The following is a 20,120-nucleotide window of genomic DNA, read 5'->3' as shown; positions in this document are numbered from 1 at the left end:
CTGTGCTCACAACCCAGGGTTCAATCCCATGTAGCCGGCTCAAGGTTGACTCAACCTTTTATCCTTCCAAGGTCGGCAAAATGAGTACCCAGCTGAGGGGGGGGGGGGCAATGTGTAGCCTGCAGAATTGTAAGCAGAGTGTGCTTGAAGCACTACGGGGCGGTCTATAAGCAGCACGCTTTACTTTTTGCTAATGCAAAATTACATCCAAGTGAGAACCACTATCCACCCTGGAGTGGAAATGGTGGCCCTTCCTGGCAGAGCACAGCCATGGCACCCTAGCCATAACACAGGTTCCCACAAAGTGAGGGAGTGCCTTCTGTTCACCATTTTGCTCAGGAACAGGCTCAGATATACCCTGAGAAAGTCAGTAAGAGCATCACACAGTGGTTTATTGAGAATCATGGCTAAGTCCACCTGGACATCACCTACTCTGCTGGCTTTATAAATGTAATCAGCATCAAGAAAACCACTGATCACCTGCACCTTCTGTATGACACAAAAGGATGCTTGGCTGTTCACCGAATCACACCAAAAAAGGCAAAGTACAAGATCTTCACAGGCACCAAGAGGGTCCCACACTTTCTTACTAACAATGGTGAGACCGTTTGCTATCTTGATGGTGTCATTAAGGTGAGGAACACTATTCAGATTAGCCCAAAAGACAGACAAGATTGCAGACCTTTGACACAGGCAACTTGTGCATGGCACAAGAGTGAGAAGCCTTGAATCTCCCTTCCCCATGGAAAGGGAATCCATGTTCCCACTGCAGGAGAGAGAGAGAGAGAGAGAGAGAGACAGAGAGAGAGAGAGAGAGAGAGAGAAGAGGCTGGCCGCCTAATGGAACAGGGATGGAGTCCTCTAAGAATGCTTGTGCATTTGGTCAGAACCCTGTTTGTCTTCAGATAAGGAAAAGGTGAGATTCCCAGTGGGGTATAGCTGAATGAGTGATTGTTTAGCACTCTGGAGACCTGAGTTTCAATCCCTGCACAGCCATGGAAATTCACTGGGTGTATATGTGTAACTAGTAAAACCAGTCCTTAAATATCTCACTTAGTTTGAAAGCCTTTTAGGGTTGCTTTAACTCAGTTCTGACTTAATGGCTCATAACACACAAAGACCCACTAAATGCAGTAAGACTTACTTCAGAGTAAAAATAGATCCAAGTGTGTTATAGCAGTGTGAGCTTGCAATGACAAGTTTCAAATCTCATTTCTTCAAATAAATTGAGAAAATTACTATTCTCTTAGCATCATCCTTGCATACGTACCTCCGATATAAGGATAGAAATACTGACTTATTTTAGGCAGTTGTCCTAAGAACTTTGGCTGCTAACTATATACTTTCTCTCTTCCATGGCGCATTGTCCTGTCCATGCATAATAGCTAATGCCTAAATTTCTTTCCGTGGAACCAATTTGCTTAGGGTGGCATTCATCCCTTGTAAAACACCAGTGGATTGATCTCCTTTCTTACCCAAAGAGTGTGGGAATACTTAGCTTATCCAACTGTTAGGCTGCTGGTGCCAGGAGAAGTTTGACTCTTTAAAAGGAAAAAAAATCATGGAGAAGCATTTCTACACAGGCGCAGTTCAACATACAGATAAGAAGTAAAGAAAGAAAGAAAGAAAGAAGTAAAGAAAGAAGTAAAGAAGTAAAGAAAAAGAAAGAAGTAAAGAAAGAAAGAAGTAAAGAAGTAAAGAAGTAAAGAAGTAAAGAAGTAAAGAAAGAAAGAAAGAAAGAAAGAAAGAAAGAAAGAAAGAAAGAAAGAAAGAAAGAAAGAGGTAAAGAAAGAAAAAAGAAAGGAAAAAGAAAGAAAGAATTAAAGAAAGCAAAAAGAAAGAAAGAAGTAAAGAAAGAAGTAAAGAAGTAAAGAAGTAAAGAAAGAAAGAAAGAAAGAGAGAAAGAAAGAAAGAAAGAAAGAAGAGAGAAAGAAAGAAAGAAAGAAAGAATCACATTCCACACAAGATATAGGCATGTGAAGAGGAAATTTCACCAGGGGCCTCTAGTGGTGGGATGGAGGGGAGGGAACCTTGTCCAGAGGCCCAACTCCAGCTACTGAAATTTCCCTCTGGACTTTCCTCCTAGAGAATAGGCTGACTGAACATTGAGCTTGCTCGGCTGTGCTTACTTTCCTATGTGCATACTTATTTCCTGGTGGAAGAGATATAGATCTTGTTTTATAGATAGGTATGGAGCCCCCACCTACTTTCCATTTTACTTGGCTGGCTATCTTCACAGTGAGACTCGGGCAATCCCAACTCTCGGTGGCTGAACAGCTCAGTGAGTTCTATTGCCTGGATTCAGTTGCAGGCTGTTGGCCCTTCGCTGTTCAGCCACAGCTGTCCAGACACTATTTGAAAAGACCAAGATCCTAGTTGTTCAGAATAGATCCAATGCTGGTGCCAGTCACCTTTTCCCAGCAATTTAACATAGAGGTTGAGCAGAAAGGGAGATGAAATAAAGTCTGGCAACGAGGCAGCTTTCCTGATCACCCTGGAGGGCAGTTTAGAGCGAAGGGTTGAGCCAGCTGTGTGGCCTTTCCCCCCATCGAATGTCATAGGCAGCTCAAGAGAATATTCTGAGGTCTGCCACAAAACTAGGTCACTTTCCTGATCATCCTCTTATTTTAGTGAGATTACAAAAACCTCAGCACATAACAGTTTAGCCACGCACAGAAGATGTTGAAGTATATATTTCTAAGAGTTAATTCAGCACAGACATGAATCGGTCAGGGAACTCACACTGCCTGCTCCCACATAGTTGCACATCTTACCCCTCCCTTCTCTCCTGCGCAGCCAAAAGGGCAGCATGCCATCTTGTCTATTCTCTACAGTGTCCGGAGCACTGTTCCTGATTCCACTGAGCCACTGCCAGACCATCCACTGGGCAAGGAGAACAACGGTATATCATTGATTATTGGCTTAATATTTCAGTGGTAACAGCACCCTGATCAGGCCTCAAAGGAACCTGCTTTCAATTTGCACACTCAACCAGGATAACTGAATTTCTCTTCTAAAACATCATCTTAGAACTGCACAGCTGGAAGGGACCCTATGGATCTTCAAGTCCAGCCCCTGTCAAGGAGGCACAACTGGGGAATCGATCTCTCAACCTCCAGCTCTGCAGCCAAATACCTAAACCATTGAGCTATCCAGCACTACAAGAAAGACATGCTAAATAGGGCAGGAGCTGGCTGGATAGCTCATGAGTGAGGTACTCGGCTACCGATCCTGCTGAGGTTGGGAAGCTGAGTTCCCTATGGAGCATCCCAGAAGAACCAGCCTACATAGCCTTGGGCAAGCTGCACAGCCCCAGGGTGCCCCAGAAGGAGGGAGTGGTAAACTCTTTGGTAAATACTTCCTACCTAGAAAATCCTGGAAAGCATCGCCAGAAGTCAGAACTGACTTGATGGCACACAGTTACAGTATTGTTAAAAATGGCAATAGACCGCCAACGCTGGCACTGTTTCTTGCAGAAAATTCGCTGCAGCCGAAGCAAACCTCTCAGCCTTGAAGTGAACTGCAGTGCAACTTCGTACTTTGTAACACAACACGGCGTGCTCTGTATTCCACCCTCCTGGCTGCCTTCCTGGTTCCCATAGCTTACTCTTACCAGGAATGTTAATAAGGTTGTAAAATCTCTTGGAACAACATTCCCTTTAGAGTGGTATAATTCCATCAGAAGAGGAATGTTTGCAGCAAAATACATTTGTGGCAGAGATGACTGAAAACGATCGTGCCACCTCTTTTGGGAAAGAGTCCAGCTCTCTGGTATATGGAGGGCAGACCAAGAGGCTCACAAAGACGCCCTCCTCTGCTCCCCTCTCCCCAACCCCCACCCTTGGGGTTTCACTCATTCTCAGCTGCAAAGAGGGAAGCCACACAGAATCTAGTACACGGGTGGGAAATGCACAGCCCTCGAAGGATTCATGGATTACAGTTCCCAACAGCCGACATTGCCCTTCACGTGGTGAGTTCACTGTCGAGCAACCCACACGTTTCCCTACCTCTGCTCTAGATGCTCCTTTGCTTTTGCTTTTAAGGAAATGGCACCCAATTAGTACCTCCAAAGGAATTTTGCAAAGGGGAAGCTAATCTGCAAAGTAGTTTGTTACAGAATTGGTGCACACAGCATGCACCACTGCAGCACAATGCACCCGTCTCTGCACATCAAGGTAATAAACATAGGAATCAGGGGGGAGCGTGTCCACTGTCTCCCTCCCCACACTGAACATGTGTATTACACAAAATTACACATCTGTCATGTGCATTTTTAATAGGAGTGACCAAAGGGGGGGGGGAACCTTCCAGTAAAAGGGTTCTGTCTACAGTGGAGAAGGAGATTCCCAGAAACCTGTTGTTGGTCTTGGCCAGAGTCTGCTGCTCTATCTTTCATCTTTTCTCACTGGTTTCGGTTCCCAGAGTGCTTACATTCATTTTGTTTCTATTCAGTCCTTCTTCCAAGTAGTTCAGGACAAGGTGCATTATCACTTTTCCCCGTTTATCTGTTTTCCTCTTTAGTCAAAGTCCAAATGCTCCTCCTAAGTATTAAGGTTCCAGCACTTTACTAGTCTTCAGATGAAATATGCAGGAATTTTGGCTCCCGCCATGTTGCCTTTGACTCTTCTGCCATCACAGTAAGAGTGGGATCCTGAGAACGTCTCTGAAATTGAATTCGCCCTTAAAATTGAATTAATCTCTTGAGCTCCAAATTCCCTAGAGCCCGGCTATTCATAATGGGGGACTTGAATGCAAGATTAGGCTAAAACAACAGTGCACATTTTTTTCACTAGTTAATTGGGGGAATCGAAAAGAGATCTTTGCCCTTAGTTATGATCGAATGTCCTAAGGTGAACTACAGTGCCATCTGTATGACCCAAATGGTGACTCGCCTTGAGTTTATATTTAACTGTCTCCAATCCACAATTTTAGATGGGCGATATTCCAGCATCCCTTCTGAAAAAAGATTGTGTCCTTGTAATGAAAGCAAAATTGAAGCTTTGAAACACATTCTCTTTGAGTGTAATCTTTACCAAAATGAGCCTATCAAATTGCTCAAGCCTATAGTGAATGTCTTCCCAGGTAGGACTCTGATTTGGTATATAAAGCATTTATCAAGCGACACAAACAAGATAACCACCGAATCAGTGGCCAAATTCCTCTTCTCTGCCAAAATAATCAGCAAGAAAATTTTTGACCCCTGCCTAACTCCGTTATAAAAACAATGTCTGGGTAATCTAATTAACTTATGCTGTTTTAGCTATCTCAAAATGTTTCAATTGCTTCCATTTATTTTAAATATTACATGTATGTATTTTATTGGGTCAGAGACCGCAAATATAGATTGATTGAGGCAGGCCCTAGCAAGGCTACTGACAAGAAGACCACAGACCAGTAATTTCGGGTTAAGCACTATTCATGTAACATTTATTGATGAGACATAAGAGACCGGGTATAAGACAAAAGGTACCAAGAGAAGTCTCCCATACTTCCCACTCACATGAGACACTCCCTCACCCAAAAGACCCTTCTGTAGCGGGTGTTCAGTCCTCAGCAAGGATGATGGGAGCAATCCTTGCAGCGCTGTCAAAGCCCACCTGTCTCTTCCTGGGTCATCCTTCTTAAAGGCATTGAACTCCCTTGTGGGCAAAGCAGGGGACATACTATGGTTTCCTGGGCAGATACAATCTGTTGCCACATTTGCGGCCCTCACAAGCCTAGTTCTCTCCCCCCACCCCAAGCAAGTTCTGCCATTCCGTGCTTGCCGCACCGTCTGTCTATCCCCTCTCAGGTCATTTCCTCCCCAACACACATCCCTTCCTGATGCCAGCTGTGTTCTCTCCCTTGTTTTTTCTTTTGCTATCAAGCGTGCCAACTGACGTCTCTCATTAGGAGGTATTTTTCTCTCATTTTGCCAATGGTTGTTGGCCACAGGTTAAAAGAAAAAAAATGGCTGGACTGTGTTTCAAGTTCAGGTTTGGCAAATATAGCACTTCCATTTGGTCTAGTGTGGGAACGCTCCCCTCCAGGTCACTAGCCGATATCTGTTCTTCAGTGCAGAGTACACTGTCCTGGCACAGTGAGAGCGCCTCCTGATGGGTGTGTGTGTGTGTGTGAGACTCACTCATTCTGCCTTTTTCCCCTTAGAGTTAGTGCATAACTTCAAAGGATTTCTCCGGCCAATCCTGAGTGGCCATGAGGTAACTAGTGTCCTATCTGAATTCTGTCAACAATCTGTAAGCTTGTTAAGGTTCATAAAAAGGAGTTCTCAGGGCCTTGCCTAAGGAATTCCGCTGGCGGACATCTACATGTTGACTGACTTCTTGCTTCTCTCTAAAGTTAATTGCTTTCTTTTTGTTCTGTGATCACCTAAACCTTTAGTCTTTGTTTCGTGATCATTATAGTCTAGGATGTCTCTCAGGCATGAGACCTTTCAGGTGATGCAGAAGCCATTTGGCATATAGAACAGTCACTCCAGTTCTTTCAACCAAGAATTCACGTCCTTGCACTTGATGGCTCACTGAGCTTTCTAATACAAAGTGCACATCTCCGACATGCTGCAGGGAGAAAAGAACACAAAATTGCAATGGTCAGAACACTGATTTTTTCCCCCAGGAATAAGTACTTTTGCACTGAAATATTTCTGCTGTATGTTCACAGAAGCATTCAAGGCAACACACCTGAATTGTTCGAGTTCGCATTTGGCAACACAGCTCTAAGCAGAAAAACACATTGAAGGCACTAGAACCCTGACATTTCCATCCATGAAAAATCTGTCAAGAATATTAGAATGAGATATGTAGAATAGAAATTTAAAATCTGGCACACAAGATCTTTCTTCTTTAACACAAGGAAAAAACTGTCAGATGAAAATACTGTAAATGTGGGAAATCGCACCTTTGTTTTGGCCAGTTGACAATCCTGAATCAACTGTATGCTTTGATCTTAATTCCTGACACTCTCTCACTCCCTTTTCAACTTCTGCTTTTATTTGTTTTTGAATCTGAAGTAACCTAAGTGATGCCGTGTACGCTCTCCTAGTCTTTGATCCTTACATGAATGAACATGAGTTTTCACCTATTCATAACCATGTTCTCAACCACTGTGTTACAGTTCCCATTTGGTTTTAAGCAACATTAGGTGGAGAACTTTCAAAAAAGGATTTACAATGTCATAACGTTGTCCAATCCTGGGTAAACCTTCTATTTTTTAATGTTTCATTATCTCTATGGAACTAATTGTAACAAGAATTTATACTTTACATTAAAGTATTTTACATTGTTAAATTAGAGGGAAGGAAACAATCAGCATTCACAGAAATGCTGGAAAGATAAACTACAAAAATAAATTCTCCTGCACCCGCGCAGCACTTCACAATACAGGTATTGGACTTACTACAGCCCTTCAACTCCGTACCTCCACTCTGTCCCTGTGTACATAAACTGGCAGCAGAGGCCAGCGCTTCCCCTGTAAAGACGGCTCAGATGCATCCTTTCTCTGAACCTGAAACGTCACTTGCACTCTTAGAGAGGCATTTGGCAGGCACATCTGGTTTCCTATACAGGGATAAGGCCTTGCGATACACATCCCTTAATAGCTCCGGGACAGACTGTGAAGACAGTCCAATTCCAACTAGCTTTTAATGATGTACTGTGCAAAAACAATGTATCTCTGCCACTGTTTTAATGATGCTTTCCCCACTACTGATTTTGATATATTTGATTGCTTTCCCTGATATATATATATAGGCTGCTAATTTGATATGTTGAAGAGATGGATCTGCATTTTTCCATTGCTTTTTCAGAAGATTAATAAAACAAGGCCCAGAATTTTTTTTAAAAAAATGTTGGTCATCTCTACGTGCCTTAAAGAAGTTTCTTTAAAATGAAGAAGAAAAGAAATACTTCCTCCTAAGGTTTACCTGACTTATTCAACAGTTTCCAGTCAAGAGTTTTCATTTCAACCAGCATTCGGCATCCCGTTTCTGCCATGTTTCTTCCTTGTAACTCATTATGCTCATTCAACAATCAGTGCACAAACATATTTCAAAAGTCTGAAAAAAATGCACACCAAATAAACCAAAACGATAATGCAGCAGCTGACAAGAGATAACATGCAAAACAATAAGTACACTCATAACATAACAAGATATATCTTCATATATTGCTTCATATGGACAATATGAAATGGGGGGAAAATGTACCTCTTAATGCCTAAAACTGAAAAGGAAAGCAGTCAAAAACTGGGCAATCTTTTCCTTATCATACCTTAGATGAAGGGGTTTGATCCCCTCCAGACACTTAAGATCAAAAAGCCCTGCAGAAATGATCAGTTTAGAAGAGACTCTACAAGGGTGACTCCCGCCCCCAACGCCCCCCCACAAGCAAGCTGGGACCTTGGAAGGGCAAAAGAGAGACAGACAGAAAGAGGTGGCAGGCAACAAGGCAGCCCCTGGGATGGCATTTTCTTCCACCCCCCTCCCCACTCCCGGTCTTTGGCAAACTGCGGACTGCTCCGACGCTAGGGTAATGAAACAAGAACCTGCACTGACTGGGGCCAGGAGCCCAGCCCTCGGTCCAAAGGGTCACAACCCTCTCCCGCCAGACGCAGCGACCTACCTGCATCACCTTGCCAAGCCAGCTGCCGATGCCCCTTCCGCCAGAGCACGCCAGGCCGGGGGATGCCAGAGGGTTGCTCGGCAACGGGTGTGGGACAGACAGACAGAGACAACTTCCTCAACCCTGAGAACCAGGGAAGGCATGGCTAGAGAGAGAGAGAGAGAGGGAGAGAGAGAACTGCTCTGCTGCCACCTACAGCTCAGACTAAGCCTTGCATGTAGAGAGAGTCAAAGGCCCTTTTATTGGTCCAGCTAGGAATGCCCCCAATGGGTGGGAGGCAAAGGCAAGGCCATCAAAAGGGCCCACCTGAAATAAAGGAAGCTGAACAAGTCCTAGAGGTCACCAGGTGTGCCTAATTAGCATACCAAGGGAAGCCAAAAACCCTCCCCAGTTTTAAGGCCTATAGATAGCATTCTTCACAGCCAGGATGGCTCCTTCATTGCCTGAGCCTTCTTTCTCTCTTCTCCACTCTTTTTGTAGCTGTGAAGTGAATAAGACATCCAAAATATATAAACAGGTAGCTATTAGCTATAAGTGAGCTAAACATGTAGGTATACTTGAATTCATACAAAATGCATTTGTGACTCTTTGTGATTTTTGAGCTCAAAATAAACTGCTGTTTTACTCCAAGAAACTCTCTGGTCTTTCTTCTGCTCTGTTTTCTGAAAGATGGTTAGAGTGGCAGCTTTCCTGGTACCAAAACTAGGCATATCTGAGTCAGGGAGCGGGTCTGAGTTTTAAATGCTTTTGAATTCCCCCAGTGCTGGCACCAGGGAGACAAGGGTCCCTCCGAAAACAGGCAGGCTATAGTGTGGTGATGCCTGAAGCAAAGAGCATTTGGTCCCCTTCGGAGGAGGGGGTTTGGGGAGTCCAGCCTCTGGTAATGCCCAGGGAACTTTCACCTATGTGAATGGAACTATGCCTGGATGGGTTCATGATGCCCGGTTGCTGGAGGCATCCAGTCTGCTTCCTTGGCTGGAGAGCTGGCCTGACAGCCGAGGCTGGGGGCTGGGTAAGTTTAGTGCATGGCAAATGGGAGGGAACAGGGGGGACTCATACAGATGCTGATGGCTATTTTTCCCCCACTCCAGCTGATTGGGGCTATCCTCTCCGGCCATTCCTACAGACACCGTATCCTAAGGACCTCCCTGGATGCATCAGCCCCTATAATGAAGCACACAGGAAAAACAGAATGTTGACAGAGCGAGGGATCCTTTGGGGTGGGGAAAGCGCATTTCTGTCTTTTGCAGCACGTAGGGGGTCGCCTGCTCCGCAAATCAGAAAAGGTGTCAAAGACCTTGCTAGTGTGTGCTGTGCTACATAACTTGCCCCCCTAGATCCCCCCCCAGATGTGGGGACTCTTATAGCCATGACTTCCCATGTGTGTTTTGAATGTGACGGGGGAAACATCCCAGGGCCAGGATCCACAGGAGGTACAGTTGTGGGATGACGTGGCCCATGCCTACTTTGGGCCACGAGGCAAGCAAGCTGCTGCAGGATGTGATCCGTCTTGCCCTCTCCCCACTTTTTTGGAACTGCAGAGCTGCCTTTCACATTCCCAAGCATTTCCCAAGGATTCTCCTGCCGAAACCCACCCCCTTGTTCCTAGTGACCTCCCTACAAGCGATGACACCCTCTTTCCGTGTGATGGCCTCGTCTTACTCCCTTTTCCCTCCCTTCTAACTCGACATCAGTGGCAACTATAGCAACCAGAGCTGTGCAGAGTTGGACTTTGGGCAACCATTCCTAGGCTGGGCATGTTAGGGATCACGGGGGCTCTCGTCCCTCTGACACAACTCTACACAGCTCAGGGGCTGACCTTTCACTGTCCATCTTCCTGTCTTCTTTTCTGGTTGGCTAATGTTTAGGGACTTAACTTGGGCTCTTTTCCCCATGACTGGGCAGCCGGGTTGGCTTCCACCCTCTCCCTCCGCCTCCTGGCTCATGATTGGGGGGCTGCGTGGATCCATCTGACCCTAGTCCTGCCCACCCTCAGCCTCCTGGGTCCTTATTGGACAGCCGGCACAGGCCTCACCCACTCCTAGAGCTCATGATGGATGGATGGGCCCCTCTGCATTTGTTATCACTCTCCACCCCATGTTAAAGGCCAGCCATGGGGTTTCTTCCACCCTTCCCCTGACATTATGGTGGAAAATGGAGTTATTGTTCCTTCCTTTTTCCTGCCACATCCTCCCCTAGGAGAAAGGCCTTGGGCCTACTTGTGTAATCACGTAATTACAAGAACAAACAAACTTGACACAGTTGTTGTAGGTGGCGTTTTATTGAGCAGGTTCAAAGAAAGGGTGCTAGGAACATAGTGTTCCTTGGCACTGGCATTTTGCCTCAGAAGCACCCTTGTATCTTCGACAAAGAGAAGACAGACAGACAGACAGACAGACAGCAGAGAGACATTGCCAGTGTCCAGGTGCAAGGCTCAGGCACTGCTTAGTGAAATGGCTGTGGTCACACACGGCTGAGTGCTTCGGGAGCTGCACCCATAGCACAGCTACCTATATAAAAAAGAGAGATGGGGGGGACCACAGTCAAAGCCCTAGCCTAGTATGGAAAGGAGAGGACAGCGGGCCATTGCTTCTTTTGAAGATGTAGAGCACTGGAAATGGCGGTGCTGTTGGGAGATAGCTAAAGAGGTCACCAAGGGGGTATGGACTGATCTGGCTCATGGGCTTTGGTGTCTCCCTGAAGTCTATTGTGAGCATGCAGAGTCTCAGCTTTATCACAACAACTTCACTTCAGCCCTAGAAGACACAGGCAGGAGAAGAAATCAAGTCTGATTTGTTGCTAGTAAGAAGTACTCTCATGAGAAATGCAAGACTGGCATTTCATGGCTTCTTCCCCTTCACTTAACTGGGTTTTCATTTCTAGAAGCTGGAAGCCCCAGGCAGACAGAGAAGAGAAATTACATGCTTTGGAGTGGGTATTTTGTGTGTGCGTGCGTGTGCTGTCCCCACTTTTGTGCTGAGCCTTTTGTGTTGCAAAGTGCCATTTCCCATAGTGAGCTGCCACCACCACCACGACTCAAGTGTCTCCTCGTGAGTCCAAAGTGAGTATGCTGCAAAGCCATGGACCGTACGTTGTCATCTGAGCGAGGGGTATACAGTATATACTGGTGGTGGTGTGCTGTATCTTAATGTCAGCTGAGTGTGTCTCCCTGAGAGGTGGGAGGATTGGGGCCTTAATTATGTTGGGAGCTCCCATTGGGTTCCATGTGCTGGAAATTACTTTGGAGTATTTTTTTTTCCTGGCCTGACTTGTGCCAGCATAAGTGTGAGGAGTTTGAGCTTGGTGTAACTCAGCTCCTCCCCTGCCCCTCACTTTCTCCTCCGCTTCCCCTCCCCCTTTTGGCCCTTCTCCCCATTGATCAGACGGGGGATCAGCCCACACAGAGGGTTAGGCCAGCCTCAGGGGGCTAGGCCAGCAGAAGGATAGTTGTGCCAGCAAAAGGGACTTAGGCCTAATCCAAAATATCTACAGCAAGCCTATCTGAGATTTTGGATTCTGACCTAAATTGGTGCATTAATCCTATTTCCATATTACAATCGTCTACTGATAGCACAATAAAGATTTTGTCTGCCTTATACTGACTGGGAAAATAATCCACTGAAAATTAAGGCCAGATGTGACTAATACTTTCCTCGCCTCCCATCAACCACTGGAACTCAATCTATCGTGGGACAAAAGGGGGAAGGATAGAGCCAGCCTTCTTTCACAGCAGCATTTCAGGGAAGGCTGGTGTCTTCAAGGTCAGTGGTGTGGCCAATCTGCTCTGGGTTTTAGTTTAGACCATGAAAACCCTGAGTGAGTTGCTCAGCTCCTTTTGACAAGAAGGTTCCCTACTTCGGATGGCTCTTGTAAAGTTCAGAATAAAACCCAGAGCAGGTTCACCAACATATTGACCTCTTGAAGCCATCAATCTCCACTGCGCCATTCAGTTGAGGCAAGAGCCTATATTCTTCTATGGGCCGAGTCTCTCTCTGCATTTTCTCACCATCAAACTGCAGTGCCGTGTTGCTCGCTTAAATGGTGAAAGGAGTACACTGGTTCTTTCCAGGCCTCTCTCTGCATTCGGCCCCTCAGCCGTCTTTCCTGGCTATGGTGAGTGACTTGAGTAGATCTACGTGGAACAGAAGGCGATCCGCTAGGTATCGAGGTCCTAAACCGTTTAGGGCTTTATATGTCATTCATTAACACTTTGAAATCTATGAGGAAATGGATTAAATATATAGGAAATGTATTTTATATATATATATGATATAATAATCATTTAAGAAATAATTAATCAATTAATTTTGTAATTAATTATGTAGTTGCTGGCCTATCATTCAGCGGGCTCTCCCCAGGGCTCTAACAACGACTAAGGAAGACAATACCCACAGTTCTTTGGATGAAAGGCCACCACTTGATTGTTTACAGCAGCAGGCCCTAGCCAGCACTGGGGGGATTGGATCCAGTGCATCGAGACGCCCGAGGGCCACCTGGCGCCCACCACTGTTCACTTCAGCAGCTGCTGAAGTTTCCACCAGAAATGGCCATCTCCTGGAAACCACACGGGTGTATGCCGCTCTGTGATTCTCACATATCTGGGGCAGATGTTGGGCTTGCGGGCCCCCAAGCGGGACCAGATCCTGCCCCTGCCACAATCCCCCCCCCCACGTACAAGGAGGTGTGTTAACTGTTCTGGGTGAGTAGACTCCTATCATCACCCTTAAGCCATCCAGATCAAACCCCAATGTCCCAAGCCTCCACAAGAGCTGAGCCCTGTTCAGCTCCCGCCAGAGAACTGCAGCTGCAATCCATTTGCTACGGCTACGTTGACATCAACCAACCATATTTCCTGCCCCAAGTCTGATAAGTGGATCCCCGTCAGCCCGGTAGAGGTGTGACTCCTGAAAAGAAATGTCTGGGTGTTTAATCCAGTGGCAAACCCAGCATGCCATCAGTCCAACAACATACCAATGCAACGTTTTGCCTTGCAATATCTACTTATCCTTGGATCTCATGCCCCTTGCCACTCCTTCGTGTCAAGGAGGTCTGACCACATGATATGGACAGTGGGGCAGCGATCATGAATAACTTCCAGATCCACTGTAATGAAAATATCAGGTCCATCCTCTTAGTTGCCAGCAAGTCTCCCTCTCAACCTCTGGGTTTCAATGAGAGGGAAAGTCTCAGTGCCAATGATGGGGCTCTGGGGCCAGGATGAGTGCATGTGTGTAACCAAGGCGGCTTTGGATTTGGTGAATCGCGACAGCCTTCCTCTGACTTTGAATGCCCCTGCATTAATCCATACTCATGGATCTGAATTAGGGTAGCCGCCTCTTTCCTTCCTGGCAGGATGCTCAGTTTTAATAGTTACATGGCGAGCAGCAAGAACCTGGCCCTCTTTCCCCCTCGTGTCGAACCTGTCCGCTTCAGGTTGTTAGGAAACATGTTCCATTCCTGTTTGACTAGAACTTGCCCAAATCCACAGATGTGTACATAAACACATTGGAAACAGCATGAGATTGAATCACTTCAAACACAAGAGACGGAACAAGTGTCAGACTTGCCCATCTTTTGCACGACTGGAACACCCCGGGTGCCAGAGCTATCCAGTGGCAGCCAGTCAAGAGAGAAATTCTGTAGGGAACTTTCCTCGTTACCCACAGGATCCCCTCAGAAGACCATAGGGGTACGTTCTATCTTCTCTCATTTTTACCACACGTTGTTGCTTTTAATACGTGCGTGGCACAAGAGACAGGAAAAGTAGATTTTTGTGTTTCCATTCAAAGCACAAGCTTTTAACATAACATTGAAAGGTTGGCAATTCATCAATCTGCTTTTGATTGATAGTGCTTTTGGACAAGTGCTCATTATAGCTAGTTTAGGGATTGAGGACTTATCTTTTATACATCAAATTACAGAGACTCCAGTGGCATAGCGGAGCCAGGACTTAAAGGGTCAAAGCCCCAAGGTAATTTGACCACCACAGATGACGAAATGCAACAACTCTCTGCTTTCCCCGATTCCCTTTGAGCCCAGCTGCAACACTCACAGGAGCAGAAAAAGAACTAGGGATATTTTTGTGTTTGTGTGTGCTGAAAGGTATCCCTGTTACATTGCACATTTGGTGTAGGGTAGACTGGACTGCAAAGGGTCTGTTAAAGTCGAGGGGAGGAACGACATGACATTTAACACACTCCTCCTTACCGAACTGCAAAGGACCCTTGATCGATTCTTTCAGCAGAATGTGGTCACGTAGCTGCTCTCTGCTTCCCAACCACGGACAAGGGCTGGAAACCAGCCTTGGTGCCGGAGTGACTTCCTGCCCCTTTTCGCTGCTCCTGGCGCTCTTCTCTTCACTGCAAATCAGGGAGGCCCAGAGTCACTCACAGCTTCCTAGCCAAGGGTCCTCACCTGTCAGCTGTTCTTGGCCCTTCCTCGGCTGATTGTTGCAGCCGCTGGGAGTTCAGCAAAAGGTGGAAGAAGTCATCTGTGGAGCCGCAGCAGTGGCAACACCAGCCCTTGATGCGCAGCACTGTCGCGGTGCGGTGGGGAGCTGGTGTGCAGCATTTGCCTCACCCTGAAAGGTTGCTGATGAGCCTTCACTGGCCTTCAAGAACTGTCGCACAACTACTTTTGAATCCCACTGAATTGTGCCAAACAGAAGACGTGCCCCAAGAATATTGCAAAAAAGGTGCAGGGCAGCTCTTCAAAAGGGAACTAACAAAACCCACCCACCCCCATAAAATCACCAGTCTGATACCTATTTTCATGGTGAAAATCTATCCAAAAGCTGCAGTCATACCTGGAGGAGCAGGACTGCCTTGACCTTTCCAGTCTGGATTCAGGCCACAATGGGGAGGAGCTGTCTCAACTTTCGCCCCTTCAGTGTGGGCTTCTTCAGGGATTGGCACTATCCCCAGTGCTGTTTAACATCTATGTTAAGCCATTGTGGGAGGTCATCAGGAGTTTGGAGTAAGGCATCATCAGTATGCTGATGGCACGTAACTCTATATCTCTGTTAACACCTCTGCAGTGGATGTTGTCTGGAAGCCGGAGCGTTGCCTGGTTGCAGTACTGGAATGGATCCAGGCTCAAACTGAACCCAGACAAAACAGATTTTGTTCCTTGGGGAGACCTCTGATAGGTTGGGGGGTATGGTCCTTAGGCTGGATGATACCTCCAGTTTAGAGACCAAGTGCGTAAGTTGGGTGTTCTTCTGGACCTGTGTCTCTCTTGGGAGTCCCAGATTGCAGCCATGTCTAGATCAGCCTTCAAGCAGCTTAGGCTAATCACCCAATGTTGCCCCTATCTAGACAAGGACTCCTTCAGGACTTTGGTGCATTCCCCAGTCATCTCCCACATCGACTGCTGCAATGCCCGTATGTGGGGCTTCCCTTGAACCTGATCTGGAGACTTCAGAAGGTCCAGAATGCGGCAGCCAGACTGATGGTTGCTGCAAGTAAATTTGACCACTCCAGGTCTAGCTCACCTCCATTGGTTGCCCATCGCGTTCTGGATTAGGTTGAAGGTTCTGACAATCACATACAAAGCCCTCTGTGGTTTGGGCCCATGTTACGTGTCAGAGTGTCTGTCCTTAATGTCATCTGCCTGACCCACAAGGTCATCCCAGTTGAATGGATGAATGAATGATTTAATTAATGAATTAAGTTGGAAAACATGTTGTTCTTGTTACTCTTCTTATTGTGCCTCAAAAAATCCCCCAGCCAGCATGGACCATGACTATGTTCTGACCCTATTTGGGAGAGCTCAGTACAATTTCCCCTACCTGCCAACTTAAAAGCAAACCTAAAAGGCAAATCACAGAAGCCTTTATACATGACAAGGTTTCCTAGGTTCATCATAGCTGACATTACCCCAGTAAAAGTTTAGTTCCACAATGAAATCAGACCATCATGAACAAGCATTTCAAAATTTCATCCGATTACCTTAAGTGTAGGTATTTTCTTTGTTGCAATAATTCCAGGCAACTTTAAAACTTTTTAATTTCTTCAAGTTGTTTTCCACATTGCTTCTATATTTTATACGGTGCTTTAAAATAATCCTTACAGCTCTGAGCAAAGTTGTAGGTACAATTGCTATGAATGAGCCATGTTCAAAGTAGTCTATCCTAGAGAGGATGTTGACAAATATTTCATGTCTTTTTATCAGGGATATGGTTGCTCGGCTATGAACGGCTTCAGCCATCTCCTTGAAAGTCACTCTTCAAGTTCTGCAAAGGATTGGCTGGATCTCAGAGGGACCAGAGCATCAATGCAGATAAGTGCTTTTCATAACAGGATAAGTTGTGGCTGGGCACATACATGTTATTTCCCCCATTGTCATCTACAGGGGCGTTCCATCCTTCCTTTCAGCACTATCCTTCTGTTGCTTGGCTGTATCCTGTAACTACACTCATTCTTCTCGAAAGTAACTTTTTAACTTCTGCAGGAGTACTCTAATTGGCAGCGAACTGCACAAGCCAGAATAATCAACATACCCTTGCCATTACTAAACAGAAGTATCTTTTTTATGAATAGCTGTTTTGCACTCACTGTTCAGATTGCAGAAACCTCTTTGGAGCAGCTGTCAGGTTGCCCTGTTTTGTGTATATATTTAACTTAAGTTGATTCTAGCCTATGGTAGTCAGTCAAAACTACTGCAATGACTGTAAAATATTGGTTTCGATAAACAGACTGCTCCATTCGTGGGTAGTCTGCCTAAATATTTTGGATTTTATAACCACAGACTCCCTGCCCTTCCACGTGCTCAGAAAGAGCAAGCACAACCCAGATGATGGGAGGAGTAAGGGAGAAAGGCCAAGTTTCAGAAAAAAAGCAGCTTGCCAGCATCGTGGCTTGTTCAGTGGGGGGCACTGGAGCAGTTGAAAAAGAAGTCAACATTCCACCCCATTCTGGCTGCATAGTTAAGGTCTCAGAAGTAGGGGATAATTTGTCATGGAACTATTGCGGAGAAGGAGGAGTTTTTGTTATCTACAAATTTCTACAAACTCTTCACCCCCCCGCCAAAGAATCTTGTTCATATCTTTAGGAGGTAACATCTGAGACAAAGGCAAGCAATGTTGTCTGCATCATATTTTGCAGAAGATTCACTGCAAGATCTTTGTCATTATCATCCACTTTCTTATTTAGGAGGAGCAGGTGGAGTGAAATTATTATTATTATTATTATTATTATTATTATTATTATTATTATTATTATTATTATTATTATTATTATTATTATTATTATTATTGTTGTTGTTGTTGTTGTTGTTGTTGTTGTTGTTGTTGTTGTTGTTGTTGTTGTTGTTGTTGTTGTTATCAGCATCAGCATCAGCATCAGCATCAGCATCAGCATCAACAACAACAACAACAACAACAACAACAACAACAACAACAACAACAACAACAATAATAATAATAATAATAATAATAATAATAATAATAATAATAATAATAATAATAATAATAATAATGGAATACTAGAAGCAGATAATATTGTGCATACAAAAGTTAAAAAACTGACACAAAGGGAATATATCAAAAGGCTGCAGAAAATCTTAAAATAAAAATTAAATGTGGGAAATACAATCAAAACCAAAAACACATGGGCTGTTCCAGTAATTAGATACCTAGCTGGAATAATAGATTTGACTAAAAACAAATGAGAAGTACTGGACTGAAAAACACAGAAAGTAATAAACATGCATCACATAGTACATCCAAAAAGTGATGTGGACAGATTAGGACTCTGGCAAGAAAAAGATGAAACTTTTTCTTGGCAGAGAAGGTGTCAGAAAATGAGGAAGTCAAGATCTTGTGGGTTTCCTGGATCCAAATCGATAGATACCTTGAACATAACACATCAGACATAGAAGCAATAGAACGAAGAAATGTCTGGATCACTGACATTGCAATTCCAGAGGACGCCAGCATTGAAAAGAAAGAATTGGAAAAATACAGAGATTTGGCAATCGAAACATTTTGCTTGTAGATGAAATACACTTCAGTGGTCATTGGAGCTATGGGAACAATATCAAGAAATTTCACACAGTACTATAAGCAGTTGCAGATCTTGGAAATCAAAACATCAGAGCTACGAAAAAGGTAATATTAGGAACAGCATACATACTGCGCCGCTCTTTAACAGATACTATTGCTTTTGGTTAAAACTTGTATCTGTCATATACAGTGGAGTCTTGACTTGAGAACTTAATCCGTATTGGAAGGCGGTTCTCAAGTCAAAAAGTCTGTAGGTCAAGTCTCCATTGACCTACAGTGCATTGAAAACCGATTAATCCCGTAACAGGCCGTTTTTGTTCCATTTTGGTTTTTTTCTGGTCTGTAAGTCAAATCTCAGTCTGCAAGTCAAACCTAAATTTTGTGGCCAGAGAGGTCTGTAACTCAAAAAGTCTGTAAGTCAAGCCGTCTGTAAGTCAAGGCTCCACTGTAATGCCAGTCAATATTTTTAAAATTATGATTGTCTGGTGAATTGTTGTTGTTGTTGTTGTTGTTGTTGTTGTTGTTGTTGTTGTTGTTGTTGTTGTTGTTGTTGTTGTTGTTGTTGTTATTCCCCTGTCCCTCCACATAGGGGGAAGTGTTCAATTTGCCAATATCTTGAAGCAGCTTATTTTTAAAGCCATTTCACAATACTGGACATTGACACTGACTATGGAGCTGCAAGGCTAAATTTCAGTGCATTCCCAGCAATTACACACACGGGGAACAGACTAAACTAGAGTTGCACAAACCTGCACCTAAAATGTAGAAGCCCCTGACAGGGATTTAAAACTGTGCACGTGGGGGGGTTGTAGTGGCAAATTGGTTCACTCTAGCAGTTACATTATGTGGTTGTAAGAAAAAAGAGCAAAACATTTGCTCCTGAAGCACATCAAACAATACCTCTCTGAATTAGCCCATACTTTATTTTAGTGTATTTATTAAACTGTGAGCTGCTTTCAGTCCCAGACCTAGTAGAAAGGCAGCATATTTAAAGTTAGAGTAACGGTAAAGGTTCCCCTTGACAATTAGTCCAGTCGCGTCCGACTCTAGGGTGCGATGCTCATCCCCGTTTCCAAGCTATAGAGCTAGTGTTTGTTCACAGACAGTTTCTGTAGTCACGTGGCCAGCACGACTAGAAACGGAACACTGTTACCTTCCCGCCGAGGTGGTACCTATTTATTCACTTGCATTTTAAACATGCTTTCGAATTGCTAGGTTGGCAGGAGCTGGGACAAGCGATGGGAGCTCACTCCGTCGCGTGGATTCAAACTGCTGGTCTTTTGACCTATCAGCCCAGAGGCTTCTGTGGTTTAATCCGCAGGGCCACCACATTAAATGTAATTAATTAAAGGTACTAAGAAGCAAAGCTGGCTTTCTGAGCTCCAGTCAAGACCTCTAACCACCACTACAGTGCTAGGAGATCAGTAGATTTAACCTGTGGATTCAGCCCGTGACCATCAAAAGGCGGTTAGTGGAAGCCTCTTTACTTTTAGAAATCA

At 44.8% G+C, this 20,120-nt stretch overlaps 1 long non-coding RNA gene across 1 annotated transcript; it reads right to left on the bottom strand.

Moving 5' to 3' along the window:
* Window positions 1-5,398: 5,398 nt before the first annotated feature.
* On the bottom strand, window positions 5,399-10,218 carry LOC144586410 (uncharacterized). The gene is made up of 3 exons (XR_013541223.1): window positions 8,619-10,218; window positions 7,922-8,053; window positions 5,399-6,557 (listed from the first exon to the last, which is right to left on the bottom strand). It is a non-coding gene; the product is annotated as an uncharacterized LOC144586410 (long non-coding RNA).
* Between the last annotated feature and the right edge of the window lie 9,902 nt (window positions 10,219-20,120).

The sequence above is a fragment of the Pogona vitticeps genome, chromosome 2 (genome assembly GCF_051106095.1).
Source record: "Pogona vitticeps strain Pit_001003342236 chromosome 2, PviZW2.1, whole genome shotgun sequence".
NCBI lineage: Eukaryota > Metazoa > Chordata > Lepidosauria > Squamata > Agamidae > Pogona > Pogona vitticeps.
Note: the sequence above shows the minus strand (reverse complement) of the source record. Positions and strands in the feature narration are given on the sequence as shown.